General features: G+C 37.0%; 1 long non-coding RNA gene across 1 annotated transcript; it reads left to right on the top strand.

The window, feature by feature from the left end:
- The first annotated feature begins 3512 nt into the window (after positions 1–3512).
- LOC109706031 lies at positions 3513–7659 on the top strand. Its single transcript, XR_002215019.1, has 3 exons — positions 3513–5902; positions 6352–6414; positions 7440–7659. It is a non-coding gene; the product is annotated as an uncharacterized LOC109706031 (long non-coding RNA).
- Positions 7660–7984: the final 325 nt, after the last annotated feature.

Genomic DNA, 7984 nt, shown 5'->3' with positions numbered 1-7984 from the left:
TATATATATATATAGTAGATCTTGTGTGCTATTAGGAGCACGGAGGCTTCCGTGCTCCTAAGCCGTTTTCGATGATGGAGCTTCCGAATCGACTATTGGCTCCGTTAGACTTGATCTAATATATTTGAAATATATCTAGAAAATAAATTTTATGACTTTTTGATATCATTTACTTAAGGATCGAAAGTGTTCAAAATCAACGGCTGAAAATAAAAATCTCACAAAATGTGGTGATATAGCATTAAAATTTTTGACCAAATATATTGATCTTGTTGTAAATAGTATAAAGAATTTTCTATCAAAATTTCATCTGATTTGAATATTTCTACACCGTTAAACTTGCAAATGGTATACATTAACCATTAAAAATTGTTGATTTTAAACCCCTTTGATCGCTAGGAAAATGATACGTACCGAAAAAGCATAAAAATTATTTTCTACATAGTTCAAATACACTAGATCAAGTCTAACGAAACCGATCGTCGATTCGGAAGCTCCATCATCGAAAACGAATTAGGAGCACGGAGGCCTCCATACTCCTAATAGCACACAAGACCTACTCTATATATATATACTATATATATATATATATATAATATATATATATATATTATATTATATAATATACATACATATACATACATACATATACATACATATACATACATTACTATATACATACATATACAAACAATACATATAAACTACATATACATACATACATATACATACATACATATACATAGACATACATATATATATACATACATATACATATACATACATATATTAAAATATACATTACATAGCATATATAATATGAATATACTCACATAGTATATATATATATAAGTATACTGATATATACATATATATATATTATATATATACATATATACATAGAGTGAGGCCTACTAATGCTTCTGGAAGGCACGGAGCCTTCCGGTGCTTAAATCAGGTCGTTTTCCAATCGTGTGCGAATTTCGAATCGTCGATCGGTACCATCCAGTTAAACTTGATCTAGATATTTGAATACCTACGAAAATAAAGTATGTCGATTTTTTTATATTATTTGGGCCTAGTGAACGAAGAGGCTCAAAAATCAACGGCTGAAAATAAAATCTTACAAAATATGATAATAAATGCATATTAAAAAATTTTAGATCGGACAGATATGATCTTATTTTATATAGTATAAAAGAACTTTCTATCAAAATTTACGGATTTTGGATAATTCTACACCGTTAAAACTTGCATAACGGCTTCACTACGGTCATTAAAATATTTGATTTTGAAACCTTCGATCACTAGCAAATGATATTGAAAAATCAGAAAATTTATTTTCTAAGTAATTCAAATACTGGTGAATCAAGGCAAGTTTATGAGTCGATGCGACGATATCGAGGAAGTCGAAACATCGAAAACAGACCAGAAGCAATCGGTCGAAGGCTCTGTGCTTCAGAAAGCATAGTAGCCTGCGCTCTATAGTATATATTAGTATATAAAATGATATCGAAAAATTCATATCACTAATATAAAATAAATCAATATCATTAATACTAAAATTAATGTTATATTATCAACGTTTATAGATTTTTATTTTCAAACCGGAATATATATATATATATATATATATAGTATAATATTAATATATATAAAGTATATATTATATATATAATAATATTATATATATATATATATAATGAATGAACAATTTGAGATATTTGTAGCATGAACGGTAGGGATGTAAGTGGGCCGTGGCGGGCCGGCCCACATTTTCCAGGCCGAAACGGCCAGGGGCGCCCGCCACGGCCCAGCCCCAAAATCGGGGCTCGCTCGTGCCGGGCCAAATTGTTTTGGAACCCGGCTAGCACGGGCCCCCGGCCCGGACTGGCACGGGCCGTGCCGGGCGGGCCGGGCGTTCGGCCAGCCCTTTTTTATTTTATTAATTTTATTTAAAAATATTTAAATTTTTGAAAAATAAAAATATTAATATTAATTTTTAAAAAAATAATATATCAGTAAAAAAATTAAAATATATTTATAAAATATTAAAATTTTAAATTTAAATTAAATTATTTAAAAATTTAATTTTTAGACAAAAATACCATCCCAACAGTCAAATTTTTGACTGTTGGTAGGGGCATTTTAGTCCATGAAGCCCTCCAAAGCCACAGCCCAACTCTCATTTGGAGTCCCAAAACCCACGGAGTTGAGTGCTGCAGGGCCTTGGGAGTTGGGGTTGGGTTGGGTGTTGGGTGCTGCAGAGCCTGGGCCCGCTCGGAGTGCCAGCGCTCAAGAGGCGGGCAGTGCTGTGCCGGGACCGGGCCTGGATACCCTCTAGGCCGGCACGGCCTGGACCTATGTGGTGCCGGGCCGTGCCGGCCATCGGGCCGCGGGAGCGAAGCCCAGCACGACCCGATTTAACTGGTCGCGGCCGGGTCGGTACGCATGCTACAGTGCCCGTGCCGTGCCGTGTCTGGCCGGCCTACTCTCGTGCCGGACCGAGCGGCCGCGGGCCGCCCGGCCCGTTTGACACGTAACGCGCTGATTTCGCGTGTACCGGACACAATAACGCCTATTATTAGCCCCGCAACCACCCACTACCCCAGAAACCAAAACGCCCACAGAAACCAAAGAAACCAGCACAACAAGCCCTCTCTCTCTCCCACTCTCCGTGTATTCATGCTAATCTAGACTAGAATAGATCTCTTCGATCTGAACCATGAAAACTCAATCCACTCCTCTCCTCGTCGGCACCGCTGCCGCTGCTGCTGCTGCTTCTCGCTGCTCTTCTTCTTCTGACTGCAGCAGTTCACGCTGTGGACGAGCCGAAGGTGGGGGCTGACGAAGATAAGCGGACTGTGGAGTTCGAACAAGGAGGGTGCAGGAGCTCGGGCGGTTCTCCGTGGGGGATACACACGACCGCCGTGCGCGCCGCGACGCGAATCCGGCTGGCGTTCGTGAAGGTGGTGGAGGCGCAGCAGCAGGTCGTCGAGGCATGCCAGTACTACCTCAAGATCGCCGTCGCCGCCCCGACGTTCCCACAAGATCTACAATGCCGTCGTCTGGGAAAGGCCCTGCTCAAATCTCGCCAGGTCATGTCCTTCACTCCCTCCACTAAGTAAGAATATATATATATATATATATATATATATATTATATATATATATAATTATATAATAACCTGTAAAATACTCTTTATTATATGTATGGCATGTGTGTGCTTTGCTTAATGTGTATGGTTGTATTTCACTGCTAAAGATATATGTATGCATGTATGTGCTGTGCTTAATCTGTATGGTGTTGTAGTTCTGCTAAAGAGAGTGGAGAGAGTAAGAATAATAAGATAATAATTGTATGGTGTGTTTCTTGTGAAAATAATATTATTTTTATTTAATATATATATATATATACTTATATATATATATAATAATATATATATAAAATTTGCGATGGAGATAAAAAAAAAAAAAGAAAAAAAAAGAAAAAAAAAAAAAGAAGAAGTAGAAGAGGCCCTCTCTATGTAATCTCGAGAGATCAAAAAGTTTCTGGGGAATCCCGTCGATTTCCCCAATCAGAGCCCGACAATTTTGCCTAAAAAACTGCACGGAATCCTATGGATCTACAAGGAACGCTGTTTCCGAGGAAAAATTTTAAAATGCGATGGATATATTAGTAACGTGGTGTAACAAATCAATCAAATATCTGCTTTTATTTTTAAAAATATATATTTCTTCATGATTATAAAAAAGTATTTTTATTTTATTTTTGTTTGAAAAAAAAAAAATGATTGACTTGTTATTGATGACGTGATGCAAGTATAATAGTGTAGAACTTTTTGTTTCCGAGAGAAATGCTAATGTTTTATTTGTTTGTTTGTAATAAGTGTGCTTAAACTGAAAATTCATTATTACAATAAAGTTAATGGTGAAAAGGAAAAATTACTTTGATTTTTCAAAAAAGAAAAAAGGAAAAATTACTATAGTTGTTCGGTTGATTGTCTGATAAAAAACAAATGTCTTGAAAACTACAATTATTTTCTTAATCTATTTCACTAAAAAAGTTTACACTAAGATAAGTACAAGGAGAAAAGTTATTTTCAATTAATTATTATTTTTTTTTTTCATAATTAGCTTCCGTATGATTGGAAGTAAAGTCAATTTCAACATTTTAGAAAAGATTGGGTTACGTGCGAAATTGGTAAACAAGAGAAGTGGGCTTTGAAACCAACTGTACCTTTTTAACTTTCGACTTCCTCTAACTTCTAACACTAACTATTCCTGTAACTTCCTATTAACGATTGTGGAAACAATCAAGAACTCGTAGTTTTCTTTTTGTGTGTGCGGGAGATTGTTGTTCTCGTAGGAAGTGCAAGACTATTAGTCGTGTCTAAGTTATGAAGTCTATTCTAAGAGTTTTATTTATACTTTTATTTTTCTTTGAAACAATCATATGAAAATTTTTGTCCGTTGACATGTAATATGTCCACATTGGCAGGTTTTAATTTAACCCGATCTGCTTGAGGTGTGAATTGGAATTTATCCTAATAGGTTAAAAATAATAATAAATTATACGTTTATTATTGGTTAAGAAATGTATCTCCTAGTAGATATTTATTATGGATATCCTAATCCTAATCTCTACGTGAGATTTAGGATATTTTAGTGGTTTCATTATTCTATAAATGTGCCCCCTTTTCTCTCCCTTTTTTTTAATATAGTGAAATGACTTCCAAAAAAAAAACATCATAGCTGATCTTATCAGCGGTGATAAGCTAGATGAAAAGAACTATGACATTTGGTATAAAAAAATGCAATACCTACTTAATAAACAAAGAGTTCTCAAAACTCTTTTTGTCAAAAGAGTCATGCCTGTCGAAGGTACAATTTTTGAGTATGAAAAAGATATCTATAACAAATGGATTAAGGAGGATCGAACTGTTCGGTACACTATGTTGTGTGCCATGCAAGACGACCTCATTGGACAGTTTGAGATCTTTGAGACTGCCAAGGACTTGTGGGACAATCTAAAGATTGCTTTTGGATAAATTTCAGCCACGAGGCTACGTGCCTTAAATTTGATGTTTCAGCAATACACCGAGGACCCGAAATATTTAATGGCTGAGCACCTCCGTGTGATGAGCACCATGATTCGAGACCTTAAGACTGCTGGAAGCGAGCTCACTGATGAGCAACAAGTTCTATCAGTGATTCGTTCACTGTAATATACCGAAACTCGGTAGAGGATATCGAACTTTAGTCAAATTGATTAAAGTGTGCGAAATGAATAGTTGGACAAGATCCATTTAACATTCCAACAATGTTGGAAGGGTTAAAGTTGAATTCTAAAAGAGTTAGAAAGGTTTTAGCATTGCTCGACGCGAATTAGAGTCGAAACAATGCGAGATTGAAAATCTGGAGCTTTTGTTACCGGTAATGCATTGACCTTGTACCGGTATCATTCATCAGACCGAGAGAAATAGCTCTCGGGTTTGAGAAAAAAAGGTTGTTGAACCGTTGACACCCCTGGTGTGTACCGGTACCAAGTCAGTTACCTGAGAGAAGCAGCTCTCGGGTTAGCCTCTACGTGATCGTGTTACCGGTGACAAAAATACCTTGTACCAGTACGCAGTGCACTTTGTAGCAGGTTGACGTCTGCTGCAAATATGAAAATTGGGATGGCCTTTTTGCAAATGTAGCAGCTTATAAAAGACCCCAACACCCCTCTCTTGTTCACAACAGCTGAGAACACTCATCTCACTCATTTCTCTCTTTCTCTCTCTTTAGAAACTCTCTCCCAAGGTGCAAGGAGTTGGAGAAGGATTTGGAGGAGATCTTTTGAAGATTAGAAGACCTAGAGCTCTCCTACAAGGTGAACCTTGGAGTGCTCTTGGGCTAAGGTGAGTTTTTATGCAAGAATGATACTAGGGTTTGGTTTTATACCCTAAATCCTTGGGTTTTGATCTTCTTGCAAGGCTAGAAACCTAGTAGAAGCCATGAACACATGAAAATTCATGATTTCTTCATGAGCTCTCATAGTGGATTTCTAGGGTTCATGTTAGATACCCTAGAAATGGTTTGAATAACCTAAAAATGGTTTTAGAGAAGTTCTTAGATGGTTCTAAGCTAGTTTTTGCTTAGCTCTAAGATCAATCCAAGAAAAATTGCAAAATGATATTGTTAGGGCACCAAAATTGGGGCTTTTGCCCTAGGTTGGCTTTGAGACAAATTGACCTTGTAAAAATCAAATTGGTGGCATTTCTAACTAGAATATGAATTCGGTTCGGTGATCCGATGAGTCTACACAAAGTATGAGCAAAAAGCCTAATTCGGCTTTGTTTTGCCACAGACGAGAGAATAGGCGGCTAAAAATCACGAGATTTGAACCGTAACACCCTAGCAACCATACAAGGTGGGTGGTGCATTCCGAAATCGATGAATTTTCTTTTATGTCTAAAGTGTCATTTTTTAGCATATGTATGTATACCTTGTTCATGCATTGTAGGGTGAGTAGAAAGTGTATGATTGCATGCTTTGAGTATAAGATGCATTTGAGATATTGTGAGCTATTGAAAACATGTAAAACCCTATATATGCATAAATGGTGACAAAGACCTAAATGAGGTAAAGAACCAAATGATATTATGACATATGGATTGGGTGGCATTAGTAAATGACAAGAATGCATAAGAATGAGTTAAAGAACACATAGTGTGTGTGTGGCATTAGTAAATAAATGAATGCTAGAGTTGGACTCCTAGGGAGTGGCATCAATAAGTATATTGAATGCTAGAGATGAACACCTAATGTGTGGCATTAGTGAGAACACTTAGAATATGTGGCATCATGAAAGTTAAAGAATGCAAGTAAAGTGAGATAATTGACATTATGACATAGCAACCTTATATATAAGGGTCATATGAGCATTGCATCCTTATAGTTAAGGAATGGATTGAATTTGGAATTCTTAAAGTTAAGGATTGGATCATACTCACCCATAAGTCTTGACTCGGAGGGTGGTAGCTCCCCCTCGAGTGATGAGCTCCGGAGTAGTCATCACTGGGTTGTAGCGAGTATCTCCCCAGAGGACGGTCCTGTCGGGTTGTAGCGAGTATCTCCCCGATACTAAGGATTTGCGTTAGTGAGTGGTTAGTTGAGGTGAAACCTACGGGTTAGCCAAAAGTTTCGAGAATTGGAATACTTGATGGTTGAGCTAAAACCTACGGGTTAGCCAAAAGTACCGGAAATCAGAAAGTAACATTGCATTCATCATGAGCATTCTATTTGAGCATAATCATTCATTATATCTTGTTGAGGCATATTAGCTGCACTTGTTTAGTTGGTTTCTATCTATTCTTTCTTCTACTATGCCTGATTTAGACTTAGTGGGAAAGTCGGTGAGGTCGGCGGCTGAATCCACTGAAAATTTTGTTGTAGTTCTCACCCCCCTTTTTCCACAAAGCCGAGACCGAATGAGTCGACCGACGACCGCGGTAAAGGTATCGCGCCATAGACAGGGACCACCCGAGTTGGTTTCATTTTGGTTTAGTTGTACACCGTTTTATATATATCATCTTTTGTACTTGATGATTATAGATGTTTAAATGAAAGAATATGAATAATGTAAAAGAGTTTATGTTTAAATACAAAGAATTATATTTTGGGATTTCATGTGATGTATAAAGAGAAGAAATGATGTTAAAGAAATGAATGTAAATGTAATAGTTAAATGCATATATGTGGTTAAAAGTTAACCATATTACTTGTATTTATGTTTAGTTAGTACTTTTATTTTGGCTATTGCTCGCCCTCGTGTAAGCCAATTATGTATGTTTCCGTATGTGCAAATTTCTCTACTTGATTTGTACTTGTTGTTGAGCCTTGGGTGGACAAGGGAGGTGCTGTCCGTTTGGCGTCTGTTCGACGTGCTCGAACTGACCAAATAGGCAGTCCCGGGGTGTGACATTCACTGTCTGATCCTA

This window comes from Ananas comosus, unplaced genomic scaffold (assembly GCF_001540865.1).
Source record: "Ananas comosus cultivar F153 unplaced genomic scaffold, ASM154086v1, whole genome shotgun sequence".
Lineage (NCBI taxonomy): Eukaryota > Viridiplantae > Streptophyta > Magnoliopsida > Poales > Bromeliaceae > Ananas > Ananas comosus.
Note: the sequence above shows the minus strand (reverse complement) of the source record. Positions and strands in the feature narration are given on the sequence as shown.